Source organism: Somniosus microcephalus, chromosome 16 (genome assembly GCF_052327205.1).
Source record: "Somniosus microcephalus isolate GS21.2 chromosome 16, FLI_Smic_1.0, whole genome shotgun sequence".
Taxonomy (NCBI): Eukaryota; Metazoa; Chordata; class Chondrichthyes; order Squaliformes; family Somniosidae; genus Somniosus; species Somniosus microcephalus.
The window spans coordinates 64,612,045-64,635,589 of NC_141002.1; the positions used below are offsets into that span (position 1 = coordinate 64,612,045).

The following is a 23,545-nucleotide window of genomic DNA, read 5'->3' on the forward strand; positions in this document are numbered from 1 at the left end:
TAGAATTTAAAGAAAGTAATTATGTTCAAAATTATTTTCTGATGAGATCATTACCCTCTTAGAACATTCTTAGTGAAATAGAAGATCCTGTCGAGATGTTACTGTGTTGCTATTACTACTAATCTAGCTTCCTTTTTTCTTCAGTCAGCTTCATCTTATGCTTCCTAACCTCGCTCACTGCAATTTATAGGATTCCCAGAAGCCAGTCATCAAGCTGAATTAATGTGATAATGCTGCTTTAAGACTAAGTTCCATGACACCTTTTATTCTCTTGGCAACCACTGTAGTGAAAGGTTGGTGTCGAGAGGCTCAATTAATTAGATAAGTAGATAGAACCATATTATGGACATCAGGCAATCTTACTGATAAAATTATGGAGGTTGGCTCCTAATGTGATGTCATCAATTTTTTCAGAACTTAATGACCTTTAAATTTTCTAATTTTTCAATCCATCAAATAACTGAAAATGAAAATGTTTACATTTCATAAACTAAAATAGTTAGCATTGATTCCATTTAACTTGATAGAACTGTGGACTTACTTTTTTTAAAAATGAGTGCTGTTTTATATATACGCAATATCATTCTGATTCTTTGTATTACTTATTTAAGCAATGTATTTTTACCTATCCTATTCCATGCTGCCCCCCCGATTATATCATCCGCAGACGTCGGGTCAGCTTCTGTACGTATGCTGACAGTGCCCAGCTTTACCTCTCCACTACTCCACTCCACTCTACCCCATGACTGCCTCCATGCTGGCAGACTGCCTGTGATGAAGCGGAATTTCCTCCAATTGAACATTAGGAAGACTGAAGCCATTGTTTTCAGCCTTTGACATTTCAGATGGGTTAATGCCTGTGTAATTATAGTGCACACGGGGATGTAATATGAGTCTGTTAAGCATCTGTATGTGTACTTTGCTGAAGAGAAGTTCTGCACTTCTTTACCTCCTTTGCTTTTTTTTACAGCCTTGGGGCAATTTAAAATCCAATGGTTTGCAGGTTTAAATAAAAGCTGTTGTCACTGATTTAAAATTTGATCAGGTATGGTGCCTGCTTCACACCATTCTGGCTGTGTGCTGCTGTTGTTTTAACTGTGTTTGGTACAAGAAAAATACACAAGAATTCATTGGCTTTCTAAGTGGAATGAGTTGTTTGGAGCAGTGGATAAGGCTAGAGCACTGGATCTGTCCAAGAACCGTAATGAAAATATAAAAGCATTGGCTACTGCAAGGAAGTGATCATATGAATTATATGACTCAGGCAAACAAGCAATGTAAAAGAAAGAACCTGCATTTATTATAATACTTGAGCACATCTCTCAGGAGTTCCCATAAATGCTTTGAATTACTTTGAAATGCAGACACTTTTATGAGATGAGACTAGAACAAATCATTAAGTTGAAATATTTCTCAGAAAACAAGTGAACATACAGAGCAACAGTTATGATCAGACTCACTGGACTAGAAATTCATATATTAACCGCCACCCTATAGCGCCATGAAATGGCGATAAAATGGCGGCCGCCTCTCTTTCACCAGCTGGTGGCGGGTCCCGCGGCAGCCGCCATATTGCTCTCCCCCTTTGCGCTGCCGGTAACTAGCAGCGCCCTGAAAAAAAATGGCGGCGTGGTGACGTCAATCAGTGTGCAACACCGACTTAACATCACCAACGTGAACTTTGAACCTAGTGCTGAATTCAGTGCTGGGTCCTAATGCAAGCAGGCTGACAGTGGCAATGTCTGCAGCTCGTAAAGGGACACACACATTATTCAGGTAAGTTTGAATTTAAGGCTTTGGACTTTTTTTTTGATTTTATTGAAGTGACTTGCTGCAGTAGATATGAAAAGTTTTTTAAGTGTGTAGGGGGTGCTGCTGGATGCTTGAAAGGGTTCGGATGGTAAATGAAGGCCTTTGAGAAGACAGAACATGCTGCAAAAACTCAGCAGGTCACGCAACATCCGTGGAGAGAAAAACAGAGTTCACGTCTCAGGTCGACATGCTGCCTGACCAACTGAGTATTTCCAGCATTTTATGATGTCATTTCACATTTACAGCATCCGCTTGCAGAGAAGAGGAAAACGCAGAAGAGGAAGCCGAAGAGGAGGAATCAGATGGAAGGATGCATCCCAGGCAGCCCCTTTGTGGCCGGGATATACGGGATGGAATCATCCACCTGCTGTCCCATTGGCTGGTCAGGCTGCCTCTTCTTGTTGACCCACTAGCTGGACAATCTGCATTTCTTGGGTGTGTGAAATGAGGAAGGCACAAGGGTGGAGTTGTGCTGATGGGAGGGCGGGAAAGCATGAGTTGCATGCCAGAAGGAGGATAACGTACGAGGATACCTGTATCTTATATCCTTTCAGCCCTGCCGCTGGCCAAGGGCTCAACCATGCTCCTGCCAAGAATGGCCTGCACTGTCTCCTCCAAGGGGGTGAGGTGTGGCTAGCAATGGGAGATGTGCCTCATCATTGGTGCAGATTGTTGGTAGGTGAATGTTTGGGGGTTGTGCATTGAGCAGTGTCTGAGGCTAGTGGTGCAGTTGGTAGGAGACAGCTTTTGAAGATGCATTCATTGACCTTGACCAGTGATCTGAGGTCATGGAGCTTCTTTGGGCACTGGAGGTCCTGGGGATGACACTGCTGGCTTTAGTGATGCACTCACACATCATTCTTTCTGGAGGGCCTCCTGGCCCCTGTGGGTAGAGGGCCGCTCTTGCAGTGTTGACCTCCTGCAAAAAGCTGCGTGTGAGACCCTGGGTGCCCCTTCCCTGGCTTGCTGAGCCATTTGTGTTAGTGCTCAAGCAGTTTTCCCATTTGTTGAGGTTAGGAAGGTAATTCACCATTAACAGCTGATTATTCACATTTGAAACATCTTTTAAATATTGAATATTTCTTAAAAGGCAGAAATGGCTGAAAAATGTATTAATTCACGGCAGTTTATTTTGTCGTGCTTCAGTGTGCATGGCTCCTTTAAATCTCAGACCTCTTCATTACCCACAATTCCCTGTGAGCTCCATAGCTTCGCTCCCAGAGGCGGTGGGAAGCTGCAACGCCGGACCTGGACTGGAACTTCATCCCAGATCCGTCCAGCAACACCACCAGTACCGCATTGCATGGAAGGTGAGCGCTGCGCCACCTATCTCCATGCCCCCCCCACCAGACCAATTTCACTCGGTTAGCATCGTGGCCTTTTCCAGCGGCTGTTAACTGCAGCTGCCGGTGACACCAGCAACTTTGCTGGCGAACACAAATTTTCCCCCCACTTAATTCAATCAGTACAACATGTCTCCATGTAATACTACAGAATAATGTGCGTGTTATGCTTCCCCATATTAGTGGATCATTAATGGAGTGAATATGCTTTTATACGTCTTGATTTTTCTAAATCTGCAGTGTCCTTTTTTCAACAATCTACTTGTCAGTTTCATCAATAGGCCTGTATCCCTTGTGACATTTTAAAGTCCTGTTTTTGATTACTATTTCCTCTCCTGTTTGTTTTGCACTGTGCTGCATGCAGTCACCCAGCTGAGCAGTTAGCAGGCAACCTGCTCTCAGATCTTTACCACTCTTGAGTTATTTACTTCAAGCTCCACAAGAGTGGAGCAGACTGACTTTGCTGAGTTGTTCCAGCTGCAATGTATTTTCAATAAGGTGATTACACTTTCCCTCAGACATATTATGGGAAAAGAAGCAGTTTTTGTTCCACTAATTGGTTGCTCCTCCTTCCCTAAGTCCCATTTTTTGGAACTAAATAATTCTGTAAATCCAACATGTACAAAAATGCCTTGCACCTGTTTCAAATCTCAAATAATCCACATGATGATGGAACAGTATTTCTGGAAAGGGTAGCTGCTAACATCTGTTTGTACTTAGAAAGGTACAAACAGAAAGAGGAGAAAATACCCTGAAAGCAGTTTACTGCCCTGGTGAAAGTCTTTGACCAGTTGTAGGTTTATGTCTTGCAGGAATATTGCCTTAATAAGCAAGATGCGACCTATGACTGAAGCTCCCAGAGGAGGTAGACAGACCTACAGTTAGCATTTGTAGTGCATGTCACATTCTGCTACTTTTCAGGTTTCAGCTGACACCTAGCTGGAATATTACAGGCATCAATTCTCAAATGCTGTATTGGTTAAGAGAGCTCATCATTGCATCTGCTTTCTGGTGTCTCACATATTGGAAGAGTGTGGCCAGATTCCCCATTACTTTGGTTGTAAGAAACTGCCATAAATGGACACATGTTTACACGTTTTGAGGTGGAAAGAATTTATTGGACTCAGTGAATAAGCAGGCTCTGTACATTATTAAACATTGTTAACAGATTCTCTGGGGTAGATATTCATCTTCACCACCTGGGCAGTAATCAGGTGAAAGGGATCGTGCACTCTACAGAACTCGTCTGAAATTGAAATGAATGGAATGAAAATCAGTCAGGTTCTGCAAAGGCAGTGCGATCCATCCTGCCAGATTACTGCTCGGGTAATGAAGATGAAAATCTACCCCTCTGAATCAAGTCATGGTTACATGTTCTTTCAAACCATGTTCAACAGGAATGAGATCAGAGAATGGTTGAGAAACCTGTTTTAGTTGTTTCTTTACCTAAGGTGACTGCTTTAACTTAATGTTATGCTGCATCTTGCAGTCTGGCCAACGTAAGAATATAGATATGTTTTTACATTGTTTTTTGATACAGAACAGCTAAGGTAGGAATTATGGTTAAACCACATGAGTAAATCAAAATTGGTTTGACTTCTATACTGGCAGAGTTTATCTTTTGATCACGACTCTCCAGGACAAAAGCCATAATTAAGGAAGAGCAAAGATAGGAAGCAAAAGGTTGCTGAAGGATGAAACCTTACACAATGTAACAAGATATTCACCAGGATATGCCCCTATCTTTACGTGTGTCCAGCAAACTGTTCAATGACCCAAGGGTCATAAAACACCCAACAAAGTTAAACTCAACAAAAATTAGACAATGAACGCTTGTTTTTAAAATGGTATGAAAAGAGATACAAAGCTTCACTCAATAGGAACTTTGGCTAGCTTCAAGGAAATCTACCATGATCAGCATCGTTCACGATGCCTGAGAAGGTCTTTACATGTAAGTTTCTAGACGTAGGACTCTGTATGTAGTCTTAAGATGAATGTTTTGAAACAATAATAAATTAAGTTAACTGTCAGACATATTACTGTTATTAAAAAGCATAAGGATTATCTAACAGTTAACCTGTTTGTGGCGGTTTTGATTGAAGGAAGAATGTTGGCCAGTATGCGGGAACAGGCAGACACAGCCTTGGTTTAATATCTCATCTAAAGCATGTCACTTCTGAAGTGTCAGCCTAGATTACATACTCAAAGATTAAGCACCAATTTTAACCCTCCCGCACATGACTAGAACAGGATGTGCGGGAATTAAAATCATGTATTTTGGACAGTGTGTGAGGACCTTGCCCCACGTAGCTGAGATCCTTATTGAGTTGCAAAAGTTGGGGTCTGATGATGTCAATCAGACCCCAATTTATACTTCGAGTCATGCATTCAGTGCCTAGTGCCGGCCTAGGCAATGAGCTGACCCTGTGTCTACGGAAATGAGAAAGGAGAAAGCAATAGAGCAGGATAGAGATGGGGGAAATAATAACCAGAGTGTGACAGAAAGGTACAGAGGCCTAGAAATTGGGTTTTGGTCTTGCCAGGGCTGTAGCGCCAGAAAGTTTGCGCCAGCGGTAATGCGGCAGCGCGCGCCGAAAATTCGGGTGCGCCGGGCCCAGACGGCGGCGGGCGCTAAAACCCTCCTTTAGCGCCTCAAAACGGGCGTGCACTTGGGTTTCCCGGCGCTAATCCCCCGCTGCGGCACCCGATGCGGTGCGGCAGGCGGGGGAACTGCAGGCCTCCTCCTCCTGTTAAGGAGGAGCTGCCTGCAGCCGACAACTGTCCGGCGGATTGACCCGACATCTGAGCCCGGCACCTCGGGGAAGTGCCGGGCTCGCATCAGACACTGATCAGGGCCGCGGGGGGGGAATGCAGGAGTCCGGGAAGGGAGGTGCGGGCAGGCGGCCGCCGGGAACGCGGCCGGCCGCCGCTCCACCTTTATGCGCCGGCGCACACTGGGGGAAGACTCTGTTGCCAGAGTCTTAGTTGCGCCTGCCACGGGCAAGGTGGGCGCAACTGAATTTCGGCTTGGGGCCGGGTTACCACGGCAACCGGGACGCTGCGCACACCGATGACGTCATCGGTGCCGGCGCAGCGCTACCGGTGCAACGCCGATTTAGGGCCCCAGGGAATTTCTCAACTGGCCATAACTCCGGCGCTAGGCCCTCTAGCGCCTCAAATGCGGCGCTAAGCCTACCGAATTTCTAGGCCAAAATGTTTAAAAATAGGAGTGCAACAGAAAATGGGGCTAAAACAAGGAGAAATGGTAAAAAGACAAAGTTAAAAGCTGTATATCTGAATGCACGCAGCATTCGTAACAAGATAGATGAGTTGATGGAACAAATAGATGCAAATAGGTATGATCTGATCGCCATTACAGAGACGTGGTTGCAAGGTGATCAGGGCTGGGAACTGAATATTCCAGGGTATTTGACAATTCGGAAGGTTAGGTGCAAGGGCAGGGAAGAAAGTAGACAAAAGGTTTTAGGACAGAGCTGTGGGAGTGGTGAGCACACAGCTGAGAGGTGATGACATATTCAAGGAACTTGGATTAAAAGGGAAGATTAAAGTTATAGCAGTAGTTGGAGGAGGAGGACAGTTTGAGGATTGGCTTTTGAGGAGGTGGATGATGATGGGGTTTTGAAAGGGTGAGTGGCAGTGCCTGAATAAAGGAAGCCATTAACAATGTTGGTGAGCATTGGGGTCAGAAAAGGTAGTAGTTGAGAAGTCAGTAGTTGGTTGGTTGGAGAGAAGATTGAAGAGCAGGAAATTAGCTTGGAGAATATAGGGATGGAGGAATTGGAGAGAAGCTGCAAAATGGCGGGTTTGGGGTCAGATTGAGTGCGGGATTGGAATGTGATTGGCATTAGGGAGGCAGGGATGTCCCTGAGGCAGCAGCTCAGATGCTCTCAATATTTGAGATGAAGAAATTCATGAACTGCATGCATTTGGAAATGATCCTGGAGCAACAGGAGGATTTGGCCATGGAGCCGGGGCTTGGTGTTGTCCAACCAAATTTGCCGGTGTTTTACAAGACTATTCAGGCACCAAGTGCACTCAAATCTGCAGCCCTCAAACTTATTGGTGGGAGGTGTACTAGGAGAATAATGGGATGAGAGATGGTGAGTGACTTGGTGGGGACAAGGGTGTTGATATTAGAAGTAAGAGAGCTGTTTAGAAGGTCAGGAGCAGGTGAAGGCCTAAAATATCATAGAATCATAGAAGTTTACAGCACGGAAGGAGGCCATTTGGCCCATCGTGTCCGCGCCGGTCGACAAAGAGCTATCCAGCCTAATCCCACCTGCCAGCTCTTGGTCCGTAGCCTTGTAGGCCATGTCACCTCAAGAGCACATCCGAATTCTTTTTGAATGTGGTGAGAGTTTCTGCCTCTACCACCCTTTCAGGCAGTGAGTTCCAGACTCCCACCACCCTCTGGGTGAAAAAAATTCCCCTCAAATCCCCTCTAAACCTCCGACCATTTACTTTAAATCTATGCCCCCTGGTTGTTGACCCCTCTGCCAAGGGAAACAGTTCCTTCCTATCCACTCTATCTAGGCCCCTCATAATTTTATACACCTCAATTAGGCATCCCCTCAGCCTCCTCTGTTCCAAAGAAAACAACACCAACCTATCCAATCTTTCCTCATAGGTAAAATTCTCCAGTCCAAGCAACATCCTTGTAAATCTCCTCTGTACCCTCTCTAGTGAAATCCTGTAATGTGGTGACCAGAACTGCACACAGCTAGCTGATGCCTAATTAGTGTTTTATACAGTTCAAGCATAACCTCCCTTCTCTTATATTCTATGCCTCAGCTAATAAAGGCAAGTATCCCATATGCCTTCTTAACCACCTTATCTACCTGGCCTGTTACATTCAGGGATCTGTGGACATGCACTCCAAGGTCCCTCTGTTCCTCTGCACTTCTCAGTGTCCTACCGTTTAATGTGTATTCCCCTGCCGCGTTAGCCCTCCCCAAATGCATGACCTCGCACTTCTCCGGATTGAATTCCATTTGTCACTGTTCTGCCCACCTGACCAGTCCATTGATAACTTCCTGCAGTCTGCAGCTTTCTTCTTCATTATCCACAAAACAGCCAATTTTTGTATCATCTGCAAACTTCTTAATCATATCCCCTACATTAAAGTCTAAATCATTGATATATATCACAAAAAGCAAGGGACCTAGTACCGAGTCCTGCGGAACCCCACTGAAAACAGCCTTCCAGGCACAAAAACACCCATCGACCATAACCCTCTGCTTCCTACTTCTGAGCCAATTTTGGATCCAACTTGTCACTTTGCCTTGGATCCCATGGGCTTTTACTTTTGTGACCAGTCTGCCATGTGGGACCTTATCAAAAGCCTTGCTAAAATCCATATACACTACATCAAATGGACTACCGTCATCGACCTTCCTTGTTACCTCCTCAAAAAATTCAAGCAAGTTAGTCAGACACGACTTTCCCTTAACAACTCCATGCTGACTGTCCCTGATTAATCCGTGTCTTTCTAAATGAAGATTTATCCTGTCCCTCAGAATTTTTTCCAATAATTTTCCCACCACCGAGATTCGGCTGACTGGCCTGTAATTACTTGGTCTAGCCCTATCTCCTTTTTTAACCAGTGGTACGATGTTAGCAGTCCTCCGGCACCGCACTGTAGCTAGAGAGGATTGGAAAATGATGGTCAGAACCTCTGCTATTTCCTCTCTTGCTTCACTTAACAGCCTGGGGAAATAAGAGTTATAGGCCTAGAAATTTGATTGCAGTGTGCCCGTTTTACAGGTGTAAAATAGGCACCGAAGCATCCATTATGGCTGGCTGTGTGTGCATAAACATTCTGAGATGGATGTGCCCATCTACCATATTGGTAATGGCATCAAAAGAGGAATCCAGGGCCCATGCTTGAAACAGGCCTTAGGCACTTTGCATATGCAAATAAGGGTCCTAACAGCTATTTACTGCCCCCTTTACCAAATTGGTTTCCCCTGAAGGCAGCTGGACAACCAGGTCAACATGCAGTATGGCCTACTCCTGCTCTTATTTCTTATGTTCTTAAAGGGTCCATTACAGGCCAGCACCATCTTACCTGAATGTGGAGTGGGGAGGTACAGGAGTGTACCTCTCAACTCCAAATTAAAACCATGGCTGCTAAAAGCCACTGCTTGCTCCTCCCCCCGCCACCCGATTGTGGCTTCCCTCCCTCTCTTGGTTGCTGTCCCCTCACGCCCACTGCCTCCCTCCCTCCATACTTCCACTCCGATCACTGCTTCTCTCTCTCTCTCTCTCCTGTTTGACCCGCTCCCTCACTCCCCCTTCTTTCAAAATCTACCTGAGGGCTGCAGCCAGCAATGCAGCAGCCCAAGATTCAAATCGTCCTTGCCTAGGGATGCAGCTTGCCTGTCTGAGGCCCAAGGCCCATTATCGGGTGAGCCTCAGGCCTACCCATTCCGGTGCAGGGATCGATCCCCGCGCCGGCAGAGCAACACTAACCAATTTCTAGACCACAGAGTTAGGACTATAAAAGGTTCAGCAAAAATGACATACTGCGAATTTGGAGAATCAAATTGCAATCCATTTAATTATTGGGAGAAGCCATCACAATCCTGAGATCACTTTTTGTCAGGCTGTAATTTGGACGTCTTCCACTGCTTTCACAGCCTGAACTAAAGAGCGATACCATTTGCTTTTTTCCCCTCCCTTTTATTGTTTTGTGTCTTAATATGCCACTCTGTACTGACAGGACAAAGTCTAATGATATTTTTCCTCCCATCTATCCCATCCATCTTCGTTTTGTTGTGTTTTGTCAATAGAAGCTGCCTGACAAGTTATTGACAGGAACAATTCCTTTGATAGTTGCAGATGACAGGCAGTGGAGTACCTTTGGGTACACTAAGCTACCAACATAAATGAGAAATACAAATTATTACCTTATTTTAAAATCTAAGTAATGTACTTGTTAATCCTACCCCAATGGCAAGTAATAGTTTTCTGCTAAAATTAAAGCAGTGTTCTTTCTAGTAGTATTCAGGAATGTGAAAGTATAATAGTTTTAAAGCCTATTCCCTCAAAATCAATTTTGCTCATATTATTAACTCAGCCAAATCAGTCTCTCCATTCTTATTTCTCATTTGTTGAACTTAACAAATGAAAGAAAATGTGGCTCGATGAATTCAGTTAGACAGAAAATAGAAATGAATTTGACTGGACCAGAAATACAAGAGTGAAGATAATTTCAATTATATTCCAAGCTAAACCTCACCCATCCATTTGAAATGAAGAAAGGATTATGGGGGCGTCTCCTATTAAAAACTATTTATTCACATCCATTGTATGTTTAGAAAGTAGGTACGAATCTATGTGCTGTGTAACATTTAATGAATAGAAAATTATCCTGAGTAGGATGTCGCAATACAAAAAAATCATCCAATTTTCTGTGCAATAAAAGTGAAGACAATCCAGGGCAGGCTGTGGAATGCAAACTTCTTTTTAAATGTCACGGCCATGTTTATTAATCATTGGGAGCTGATGCTTATCTGTGCGATATACGTTGATGGGAACTTCACCTGCTGGCTGATTAGGAGCATTCCTCCATTTTGCCGAAGCACTGACTGGAATGATTGTGATTAAAAGTGAAAGCACGTGGTCTGCATTTTAAAGGGGGGTTAGTGGTGTGCAAAACGTGAGCTACTCAGAACTGAGCTGACAGAAAGCAAGGCATGGACCCTGTGGCTTAGATGCTGAGCTTTGAAAAAGTAAGTCAGTTTCCAAACATTGGGTAAAATATGACTAGCAAATTACTTTGCATCAGCTTAAGGGTAATCTTTAGGTAGTGTGGGTACATTAACAGTAGGCTAATTTGAATCTATGGCTCTAAATGTACATCAGGATACATTAAATCCACCAGCGTTTTAGCACACTCTGCCCTTACAGTAGTACGCCAGAACAGCCAGAAACTAGGATGGAACCTGGATAAGTTGGGTCCCAACCCTGCGTTGAAGCCTTCTACTAGTGCTGGAGTCTCCACCTATCTCAAGCATGGTTATTGACATAGGAGCAAGGTCAAAAATGGCTACTCCAAACGGCAGATTTCCCACATCCTAGGCCTTGATTAGGGCCCGGCGTATGGTCAGCAGAATTATGTCTGGTCCCACCAGGCGTACTTCCCCGACAGCCATTGAATGTGGGGCTGACTGGGGTGGGGTGGGGATGGGCGGGGCAGGGGGGGAGCCCAGGATTGAGGCCTGGGCCCCGGAAGAAAAATGCCCCCTTTAAAAAAATATATATTTTAAGTTTGTAAATGCACCCCTCACTCTGGCACTCCTCCACCAGACTTTCTGGGTCCTCAAACATGGCGAGGGCCCTAGATGAGCTGCTGGTGGTGCGAGTGCCTGTCATTCCCATGCTAAAGAAGGGACCACCCCCTGACTCCGGTAAATCTGCTAGGGTCAGCGGCAGATATCCCCGGCAAATGCACCCCAGTACCTACGCCAGGTTTGCACTCCCCCACCTCCCCCCCCGGCACAGATTTTCAGGGCCATTGCCTTTATGTACGAGACTCTTACAATTGGATTGACACTTTTAGCCTGATCTTCAGTTTAAGTGGAGCTGGAGATTGTAAAGCTTCTTTTGTGAATTAGCTGTTGATGCATTCACTAGCACTAATGAACCCGTACTGATGCGCTGTCTGAACTATTATGGTAGAGTTAACACTATCAAGCTGCCCCAGAGCAACAGTGAAGTGGAATAGAATCAGGCCAGTCTAAAAGAGCCAGCAGCTTATCTGCGGTCTGTTGGAAATCCAGTCTTTGAATTTAAAGCTACCTCCTAGCAAAAGTGATAATATTTTAAATGTGTGTAAAATGTTCTTCTACTGTACATATTTTATACAAGTATTAAAAATGAAATTGAATGTTATTAAAAAGGAGGACTCAATAATTCTGCTAAAATGAATGATACCAAAGCAGGCATTTTCTTCATTAAAATGAAATTAGCTCGATCTTGAATCATTAGACAATTCTGCTACTGTTTCAAAACAGTCCACCAGACTCAAATAATGCTATTGGTCATGCTTAATTATTAATGTATATATTACATAATTTGTACTGAAGGGATGGGTATATAAGGGGCAGTATAAATTTGTGTTATTTAGTTGTTATTACTGGGGCTGCTTGCTTACTGGACAGTCCTTAGTTTCAATAACTTCTATTCTCACAGTTCTAAATATATATATTAATATCTTTGCATAGGGTAGTTTCAATTCTAGCTTCTTGAATCACTGTGACTGTAAGTAAGACAAATATAAAGATAAATACATTTTAATATTACAACCTTACTGGTAACAAGGATGCGTTCCCTGATTTTGTTTTTCATTTAGTAGGCCAGGGAAGGTTCCTTGCCTGTTGTTGATACTTAACAATAAGATTGTCATGTAAAACATAAAAATATTGAATCATTTTACTCTCCCAAAGAATCTGAAAGCTAGAAATTCAAATCACTGTATGGCAAATTATTAAGATGTATATTTTTGCAGGGTTGGGGGGGTGGGAGGGGGCGGGGGAGGGCGAGATTAGTTATCTCTCATTTAAAAGGGCTCATTTTAGCATTTTAGCACCCCTCTGGACAAAGAGTTTGCATAAAATTATAGGGACTATGAAATAGTCCAGTGTAAAATTATACCAAATTAGCAATTATCTATCATAGTTGATTATGTATATTGAATTCAGTATTTATTATACACAGGAAGAGGAATCTGCACATCTTATACCTGTGGGGTTCATGAATTATTTGGTCATGCTTAGTTGTGGACAAAATGCCTGCTTTAAACACCTAATGGTGAGTACCCTCTGTCTATTTTTAACCATTCCTTGTTTATCTTAATTATTTTGGTCACTGAATACTTTCCCCGAGTGGGAAATGGAGAATTCTGTAACATGTACGAACAGGGCATGTCCAATGCCATCCTTAATTTTGGGGGGAAAAAGATGCAGAATATTCATTCCTTTGATGTGCAAGTTCTTAAATTCATTGTTCAGAATTTTCTCCAAAAGAAATATGAATATTATATGAAATCTGTTAGCTGCTTGCCAAATTCTAATGAATTCTGCATGCATTTTGTAGAACAACTTGCAAGCTTGCTCTCAGCAACATCACTGCTCATGATTTTTTCACAGTGTGGCTGTAAAAAAAAGGAAAGAAATAAAACTATACAAGCCACCATATTTTGTCTCTTGACTAATGTTAACCTATGGCTATTGAATTACTGAACTGTATCTGAGAACTAATGAGAAACATTTCCCCAGAGAATCTTTATCCATGGCACTTAGACTGCACCATTGGGACTCATTCCTTGTCTGTCACCTTCCCCATTTCATTGACACTGAACTTCACTACATCTATTACACCACTAGCCCCATTTGGCTTTACACTTCACCGTTCTGAAGTAGCAAAAAGGCATAAGGTCAAAACCCATTTAACCAAACAAAATGTGTGTGATTTTTCACTGTGATGTTTCTTTTAAAGGTACCAGTAAAGGTTGATGGCTCCGGTTGCAGTCTCTTTTAGATGGTTAGCAGTTGACCAATATTGATTCCAGTATCAATTCTGGACCTCATTCGATTATTTTAATGTTTTTAATACTGGATAATTACTGAAGGCCAACAACATTATTGGATGTGATTATTTTCTCTTCTTGTACACTCCAGCCTGCCTGCTCCTTATTATTTTATTCAAATATCTTTAATTCAAAATGTAATTACAGTAAATACATTTACATAATGCTGTAAGGTACAGTCTTAGATATTGTCTGAATAAGTTTTCCTAGTCACATACTTAAAAAAAAAAAAAAGAAATGCCTGCCTTAGCAATGGCTACATGGTCCCTTTAATCCTTCGGCCTCTATTCTCATTTCTGCTGCCATTCCTAAGGCTGCTGTTACTTCAGCTTCCAACGAATCAGATGAAAGCTCCCTTCCATATCCTCTCTTCACTGCAGTAACCATCTCCACTGCTTTTACCTGCCCCAAGCAGTACTGCAACCCCTTTCCTCACTGCCAATACCATCCAGTTCATTTTTGTATTATCTTCTGCAAGAAATATTGGTCTCTTGCAAATTCTGAAAACAAAAGTTACCATTTGAAATCATTTTACCTCAGATTTTAGTAATGAACTGACAGTTGTCAATTTATATCGCAAGGCAGGTAATACTTGAGGCAGGCAGAATGCATTCTTAGGGACAAGCACATTAATACAACTGCAACATTTTTATCCTGTATACCAAGTCCAAGAATTGGTGATATATCTCCAGTTTGTGAACATAATATACCAATCCTGTCAATGGTTGCTGAGCCCTACAGCTCTGGTACAGGTGGGAGCCTCATAAATATATACAAATCAGGATCCTACACCTAGATAGAAACCCAATGCAATGTTAATTGCCCACTAAGCTGAGAACTCAGCCGCGAATGCCCCACTCAGTAAAGACTGGCGAACTCCCAGCGGAGGCCCTATAAGGTAAGTGTAAAACATATCTTTGTGGAGCCCGGAGGAGCACTCCAGAAAGAAAGGGACGCTGCCACCCTGGGCTCTCCCTCACCCACAATGCCGTCCCAAATCCACCCCCCCCCTCCCCCCGCCCCTGCAACTTACCTGACTGCCGGTGGCCTACGGGCTGCTCGATCCTAATAGGCCCAATGCCACAAACTGCCTCTGGATGTCCATTTCGGGTGAGCAGCTGGCCGGTGCGATGTTAATTAGGTCCGCCCTTTAATATGGACTGTGCCTTCCATTGCAGCTCCCGGGCAGGTGGCCAGCATGTCCCACCGACTTCTCACCTGGAAGTTAAAATTCCGCCATAGACTCGGGGGAGGGGTGGGCACTTGCCACCCAGACGTAAAACCGGCTGACTGTCATTTCCATTGATTTCACGTGAATCGTGACTTTTTTTTGTCTGATGCTGCTTTCTAATTAGATGGGGAAGCCACTGAGGAAAATTGCACCATTGACCTATATAAATGGACTGAGCGGAAAAAACATGGCGGTCTCCTCTTTCAGCAATACACTTTATTTTGCTGCTCAGGATGGTATTGCCTTCAGAGATACCAGCAAAGCCTCAAGACCTTTTGAAGGCAGCAGAGTCTCCTCATCTGCTTTATGCAATTGCCAACAAAGTTGGAGCTGCCATTGACTGTGAGGTAAATGCCGTGTAAGTTAAGAAGACATTTCCTCCTGTATGATTATTTTTAACATTGTTTAAATTAAATAAAAATATATTTACTTTGTCACTTTTTTTCCTGGTTATTGCTTTAAATAACTGTCAATAAATTTGGTATATTATTGAAAAGCCTGTATTTGTTGGCAAAAAATACTCTCATTTTGTGACAGCTTTGAAAACATCATCCCTTCTGTGATGCTTTCAAATACATCTTGGTCCTGTATTTCATCAACAGCCTTTCATCCTATCAAATTATTTGGTGCACATTAGCAGTGACACCAATAGCACATTTATGAAAAAGACAATAATGGGCACGAAGGCTGATTTATTGTCAGCTCAGAAAAGATTAAATTATCCTAAAGTGCCAGTCCAACATCCTACACACAATGTTACAAGTGGTTGGCATTCTGCAGGTTTAAATTGAAATTAAAGAAACCAAGCAATCCACGGCAGTGAAATCTGAACCTAGCAATATTACACACTTGGGACAGGTGGTTCAATCCAAGCATATATTTGATAACCTGAAAGGAACAGAGAGTAAATGATTTGGATCAGCACGCGGATCTGACATAGCGCTTAGATTACCAATGCCATGTGATAATCATTAAAATAACAACTTTAAACTTCACTACGCATTACACATAATTACAGTTATAATAAACATGAACCTCATGTATGGATAATTTCCTGAGCATTTTCTTTTCTGCTGGAAACAGTTATCATTAACAAAAATAGCACAATTATCTTTTAAATAATTGTGACCAATTCAAAAAATGGGAAATGCCACAAAGGCATACTTCACAGGCAAGAGCTCAATTTGCACCTCCAATTTAAATAGACTTTATTTTTTTTTAATTTATTCTTGGGATGTGGGCGACACGAGTAAAACCAGATTTATAGCCCAGCCCTGAGGTGGTGGTGGTGAGCCTTCTCCTTGAACCGCAACGGTCCTTGTGGCAATGATGCTAGGTAGGGAATTCCAAGATATTGACTGAGCAGTGTTGAAGGAATGGTGCTACATGTCCAAGTCAGGATGGTGTGTGACTTGGAAAGGATAGTTTTCCCATGACATTGCTGCTCTCCAGTGAACTGCTCCATCCTGGAAGGTGTTTAGCATTTTCTGTATTCCATTGCACTCTTGTGCCTAGTAGATGGTGGAGAAGCCTTAAGTGTTAGCAGAGTGCCTGGTCTTTGCCCTGCTCTTGTGGCCACGGTGTTAATATGGCTGGTCCAGCTAAGCTTCTGGCCTGTGGTGATCCCTTGCTATCCAGGTCTTCTTGTCAGCTGGAATGGGCTGTGTCATTATTGGAGGAATTGTGAGTGGAGTTGAACACTGTAGAATCATCAGTGAACAGCAACCCCCCTGACCTTATGATGGATGGAAGGACATTGAGGCAGTTGAAGATGGTTGGGTAGAGAGCACTTCCCTGAGTAGATCCTGCAGCAATGTCTTGGGCTTCAGTGATTGACCTCTGGCAACCATTATCACCTTTTGTGTCAGGCATGACTCCTGCCACTTGAGATGTTTTCTCTCATTGACCTCAGTTTTGCTGTGGCTCCCTGGAGGCATACTCGATCGAATTCTAACAATATCGTGGGCAGTTATTCACACCTTAGGGATAAAAACATTGCTGCTGGCAGCCCATCTTTCCCCCGTTCGGGCCTAACTTTACACTGCAATCTTGCAGCAGTTTGCATTGTACCAAAACCATGTGTCTCACTATGTTAAAAACAAAGATCCCCCACAATCTACACAAGACAAAACATTGGATTAGATTTCACTATATTTTATATGATAGAGGAGAAGGGTGAGTGAAATAAAACATGTCTGAGGGAGGATGGGTAGTTGCATCAAAGCAGATATGGCACATTTTGCTCCACTGTGAAATCTGTACTGGAGCCCAACAGTATTTATATCAGTGAGACTTCGTATAGTCACGTCTGAATTGCTTCTTTTTTTCCTGACTCCATTCCTGTTTGTAATTATAAAGAAGATTAAAGCCTGAAATGTATCCGTACCCTATGAATCAGAGCATATTATGCAACATAGAGTTTCCATACTGATTTAACCAACTAAATGTGACAATTATTCTGTTTTTCACACACACAACATTCCTAATCCTGTTATGTTCCTTAAAATTCAGTTGGCACCAAACACTTTCCCAATCCAATCATAGAATTCCTATATACTGTACCCAGCTATTTCTTATTCACTCTGATCGTTTTATGCAGAATCACTCATCCAAGCATAAATCCTGATCCAAGCATAAAATGTTATCCAATTATCCGGTTTTTATACTTAGCACACTAGGTTTAGTCAACCCATTGCCAGACTTCAACTGGTGGTAGCAAACATTGAACAAATCTATTTAGTTTTGTGCAAGAATAAATGTTTTTTGAGCCATTTATTTGTGTAGATTACTAGCTCTTCCGTGGCTCACGGGTAGTTTGAGGCTTGGGGTGTGGTGTTGTGTGTATGCTAACTGCACTCAGCTGATGCCACTGTTTTGTTTTTCCTTATGACGTTGCAGTTAATCCTTGAGCGATGTATCTATTTAGCACGAAAGGTGTGGAGACTCGAAGCTCTTGAGGATGGGCTTTGGGCTGGTCAAGCTGATGTCCAACCAGTTCTGTTGGTGCTGCTTCTGGAACATTTTAGCCCCAATTATAACTCGGGCCAGGTAGGGCTGAGGTCGGCAGCAAACCATCCGAGTTTTGGCAACATGAGGCCTGGCTGATTTTAACTCCCTAATCTCTATGCGCCCGGTCAGATGCCTACCTGAAAACGGTGGGAAGTGCCAGCTGGCCAGCGGGTAGAAGCAAAATGTCGGGCAGCAGGTAATTCGCAGGGAGGCGATGTTGGGAGGACTTGGCAATTGCAAAGGTGATGGGGAGCCTGGGGAAGGGGAGGCCTAAACTTTCCATATGGAGCCTGGAGTGCCTCCAGTACCTCATGGGAAACTGTGGAAGGAAATGAATAGGAGTGGGTGGAGCAGCTGTAGCTGGCACTGGAGGACAGCAAGGGATGGAGTTTCAGTATTCAATGCCTTTGGTTAGCACATGTGTCTGTATTCTTTATGTTAGGCTTGAGTTCAACCTGACTTTGTGTGACTGGGCCTCTCCCTTCTCTTCGGCAGTCCCTCGGAACCGAGGATGACTTGCTTCCACACTAAAAATGAGTTCTCAGGTGACTGATGAGTCCAATGCGGGACCTACAGTCTCTGTCACAGGTGGGACAGACGGTGGTTGAAGGGGCGGGTGGGTGGGGTGCTTGGGTTGGCGTGCACTCCTTGCGCTGCCTGCGCTTGGCTTCTGCTTGCTTGTGGCGAAGAGACTCGAGGTGTTCAGTGCCTTCCCGGATGCTTCTCCTCCACTTTGTGCGGTCTTGGGCCAGGGATTCCCAGGTGTCAGTGGGGATGTTGCACTTTTTCAAGGAGGCTTTGAGGGTGTGCTTGAAGCGTTTCCTTAGCCCACCTGGGGCTCTCTTGCCATGTCGGAGCTCCAAGTAGAGCGCTTGCTTTGGGAGTCTCGTATCGGGCATGCGGACGATGTGCTCCGTCCATCGGAACTGATCGAGCGTGGTCAAAGCTTCGATGCTGGGGATGTTGGCCTGAGCGAGAACACTGACATTGGTGTGCCAATCCTGCCAATGGATTTGCAGGATCTTGCGGAGGCAGCATTGGTGGTAACTCTCCAGTGCTTTGAGGTGCCTGCTGTACATGGTCCATGTCTCTGAAGCATACAGGAGGGCGGGTATCACTGCTCTGTAGACCATGAGCTTGGTGCTGGGTTTGAGGTCCTGGTCTTCAGTCAGGTGACTGGGTATGATGCTGGGAACCTGAGGTCAAGAATGTTGACTAGTATGGACGGGTGGGAGACTGGAAAGACAGCATGTTTGGAAGGTAGGATGGGGAGGTTTATAGAGAAATTTGTATTTTTTTAATAATTCAAATTTTTATGCAAAATTATATGATAAAGTTTATTTTTAGGAGTACAGGAAACTCTCATTTAAACGGCACCTAAATATCCGGAATTCTCTATTAACCGGCAAAATTCATACTCCGAAAACAACACCTCAATAACCGGAAATGTTGCCGAGTCCGAGTCTCCCGCGGTGGCCGAGTTAGTCAGTGGGGTAGTTCTCCAAACTGCCACTACTCGGCTTCTTGGCGCTGTCAGAAGTCCGAACACCTCAATAACAGGAGTCTGATTCTCCCGCGCTGCCAGTAGTCTCTTCAATCCGCCATTTTTCAGTGTGTACTGCGCATTTCTTGATTTTTTTATTTTTGTTTGTTAAAAATAGCCTTGGTAGATAACCCTCTCCATCATCCGGAATTTTTAATCAACCGGCACCATCCCAGTCCCATCGGTGCTGGATACCAAAGTGTTTCCTGTATATATATTGTGAGGTGGAACTGTCATGGCAGCTACATCTCAAAGAAAATGGTTCTATTACAGTGATTCGACAGACAATATATGGGCAGAAAGATCTTGCTTGGCCTTTAGCCTTCCATTTGCCACAATATTTCTGCAGTCGTCAATCTGCTTAATCACCCCCACGCACCCTGATCCCAAGCAAACCTTTTACTCTCCCATCTTGGTCGATCCCCCTGGAATGGATCTCATCTTTGCTCCCTTGAGTCCAAGGGGTGCAGATGAGCTTATCTGGTGCAAAACTAGTTTAGCCGTCCATTACTAGATCTGGCTGGATCACATCAAGCACAATCAGGCCTCATCTCCTCTGCCAAAATCATCTTCTACTTCAGGATTATCCTGGAAAGCCAAGTTAACCCCTGACTTCTTTCCTGCATTATCAACCTTCTCCTTAAACCTCACTCCCCTGCCGCCTCCACCCTTACCTCCAAAAGCAAGTGTGAGGAGCTCTTGGTTTGAGACCATCAATTCAGCAGCCTCTGCTGCTTCCTCCCCTTCCCTGTGCCTACCAAGCCAAACCTCTCCACAGGCTTGTCTCTGCTCTAGCCCTGGCCCGGTGTATAGCTCTCGTCTCTCTTCTACCTCCCCTCATGCCCTCTCTGAGCTCATCCTGTCCATGATACCCACCTCCTGCTCTCTTGATCCCATTTCCACAAAACTACTAACCTCTCTTCCTGACCTCCATGCTAGCTGACATTGTAAATGGTTCGCTCTCATAGTCTCAGAATAAAGGGTAGGCCATTTAAGACTGAGATGAGGAGGAATTTCTTCACTCAGAGGGTTGTGAATCTTTGGAATTCTTTGCCCCAGAGGGCTGTGAATGCTGAGTCTTTGAGTATATTCAAGGCTGAGATACGTAGATAGATTTTTGGACTCTAGGGGAATCAAGGGATATGGAGATCAGGCAGGAAAGTGGAGTTGAGGTCGATAATCAGCCATGATGTTATTGAATGGCGGAGCAGGCTCGAGGGGCCGTATGGCCTACTCCTGCTCTTATTTCTTATATTCATATTTCTTATGTTCATATGTACTGTTCCCCCTCCCTTTTAAAACCACTGTCATCTCCCCCCTCCTTAAAATTTCCAACCATGACCCTTCCATCCTTGCAAACTACCGCCTCATCTTCAACTCATCTTTCCTCTCCAAAGTTCTTGAATTCGTTGTCACCTCCTAAATCTGTGCCCATCTTTCTCACAATTCCATGTTTGAATCTCTCCAATCAAGTTTCCACCCCTACCACAGTGCTGAACCAAAGTCACAAATGATATCCTTTGTGACTGTGACCGTGGCGCATTATCACTCCTCATTCTCCTTGACCTGTCCACAGCCTTTGACATGGTCAACCACGCTATTCTCCTCCAATACTATTCCTCCGCTGTGCAGCTTAGTGGGACTTCACTCTTATCTATCAGATCATAGTCAAAGCATTCCAGAATTGGCTTCTCTTCCCACCCCTACACTATTACCTCTAGAGTTCCCCAGGGATCTAGTCTTGGGCCCTTTTTCTTCCTCATCTGCATGATGCCTCTTGACAACATTGGCCTGGAAATTGCAGCCGGAGGTTTGCCGCCCGCGTACGCCTCCAAACCGCAAGAAAACTATTTACCTACCTGCTGCCTCCGGAGCTTCGGACTCTTGCAGTCCTGGGCCTGCAGGCATACGCCTGTGTAAAGGCCCACACACCCCAGGGGTGCATGCGGTTCGCAAGCATCCCTGGGATCACGTGAACCAGGCCAACCAATCACAAAGGAGGCTTCCTATTATGCTTATGGAGATTCCATTTACGTACGGAAACCCCTTAAGCATAATAGAAATCACCTAATAAATACAATTTCACAACACTGAAGTAAAAATAAATAATGACAGGTTCAAAATTAATTAAACTTTTAATTAAACATAAAATAAAAATTTAATTTTTGAAAAATAAATGTAAACATTTTTAAATGGGACAAAAATAACCTAAACTAATTTTAAATGTTTAAATCATTTTAAAAACTTTATTTTAACATTTATTTTAACCCTTACGCTGCTTTTACCGGGCATAAGGTTTCCGTGGGTATTCGGTGGGCAGTACTCTGCACCAGCGAAAGTGAATTTACAGCGGATGCGTACAATCTGTCAAGGAGAAACTGACAGATTGCAATTTCCGGATTTTTGCGCATGCGCATCGCACGTGGAATCCTGGAACTTGCAGGGCACTTACGGTGGGGTACGTGCGTACGCCGTCATAGGCCGTGTAACTTCCAGGCCATTTTCTGCAGACATGTGATCAGCTTCCACATGTACCCTGACGGCACCCAGGTCAACTCTTCATCATTTCTCTTGACCCTTTCACTGCCTCTGTGTTGGCAAACTGCTGTCCTACACCCAGTCGTGCCAAGCCGCAATTTCCTCCATTCAAAGTTGGGAAGACTGATGTCATTGTCTTCAGTCCCTGCCACAATCTCGGTACCCTCGCAACTGATTCTATCATTCTTCCTGACATTTGTCTCAGGCTAAACCAGACTTTCACAATCTTGGTGTCCTAGTCGACTCAGAACTGAGCCTCCGATCCCCAATTCTCTCCATCACAAAGACTGCTTAGCTCCATAGCTGCCCTCTGTGCACCTGCCGCTCAAACCCTTATCGATGCCTTTGTCATCTCCAGACTCGACTATTGCAATGCTTTCCTGGCTGGTCGCCATTCCGCCACCATCTGTAAACATCAGCTCAGTGAAAACTCTGTTGCCTGTTCCTCTGACTCTTGCCTTTTATTCCTCCCCCCTCCCTTTACCCTGCCTTCAGCAGTCTAGGCTCCACGCTCCAAAATTTCCTACCTTCTCCTTTGCCTCCAACCTCCCCCTGCTCCTGTAAGACATTCTTTAAAATCAACCACTTTGACCAAGCTTTTGGCCACCTCTCCTAATATCTCCTTCTTTGGCTTGGTGTCCATTTTTGTTTAACCTTGGAATGTTTTTCTATGTTAAAGGCCCTGTATAAAACGCAAGTTGTTGTTGAAATATGATTGGTGAATAATGAAAATAATCAATTAGGAGGAAGAAAAACAAGAACTCTAACTAATAAGGAATAAGAAAATTGACAGACATTTAAAGAAGCAAATTGCTGCCCATTTACTGCAGTCACAGAACTTTTTATTCTGTTGATAGATTAAATTAGTGAATGATTAATTTAACAGCCTGTGGCACAACAGTTTGCAATAGACTATTTTTTTTTATCAGTTTCAAGAAATCCTGATTCAAGTATAATCTTGAGTCAAGCATAACATTGCTTGGCAAATAAGCATTTCTTAGAATTGATTATTTCAGTAAATTTACATCTTAACATATATTCAAGCAGCCAAAAAATGAAAAATCCACAAGTACTAACAGTGCAAATGTTGTATTTTGTTTTATATTTGATGTGCACAATAATTTTTAAGAGTAAGTTCAGTTTTCAAGAAAAACTTGCATTGACAGCTATATTGTTGTAAAGTGATCACAAAACTGATGTGGGGGTGGTAAATTACTTTTAAATTACACGTTTTAATTTGACAAATGTACAGTACATAAAGCACAGCACCATAATTTTCCCCACCAATTCTCTTTCTTTTTCACCCATCCTCTGCTGAAGATGCTGACATCCTGAAGTATGGATCCATGGTCCTGACAACCCTCCATTACCTTGCCCAAGTGCCTATTGTTCATATGTGAGAATTGGCAGTCTAGTTGACCGCAGAGGACATTACTGCTTCCTGTGCTGGCTAGATA

General features: G+C 43.7%; 1 long non-coding RNA gene across 2 annotated transcripts in view; it reads left to right on the forward strand.

Moving 5' to 3' along the window:
• The first annotated feature begins 3,008 nt into the window (after positions 1 to 3,008).
• The window catches only part of LOC147106236 (uncharacterized), a 36,480-nt gene continuing 15,943 nt past the window's right edge, over positions 3,009 to 23,545 (forward strand). Inside the window, exons 1-3 of one of the 2 annotated variants that reach the window (XR_015081399.1) lie at positions 3,009 to 3,122; positions 12,897 to 12,989; positions 15,123 to 15,345. This is a non-coding gene — a long non-coding RNA (uncharacterized LOC147106236). Of the gene's footprint in view, positions 3,123 to 12,896; positions 12,990 to 15,122; positions 15,433 to 23,545 lie in introns of those variants that run through there. The other variant, XR_015081398.1, reaches the window with a different exon arrangement.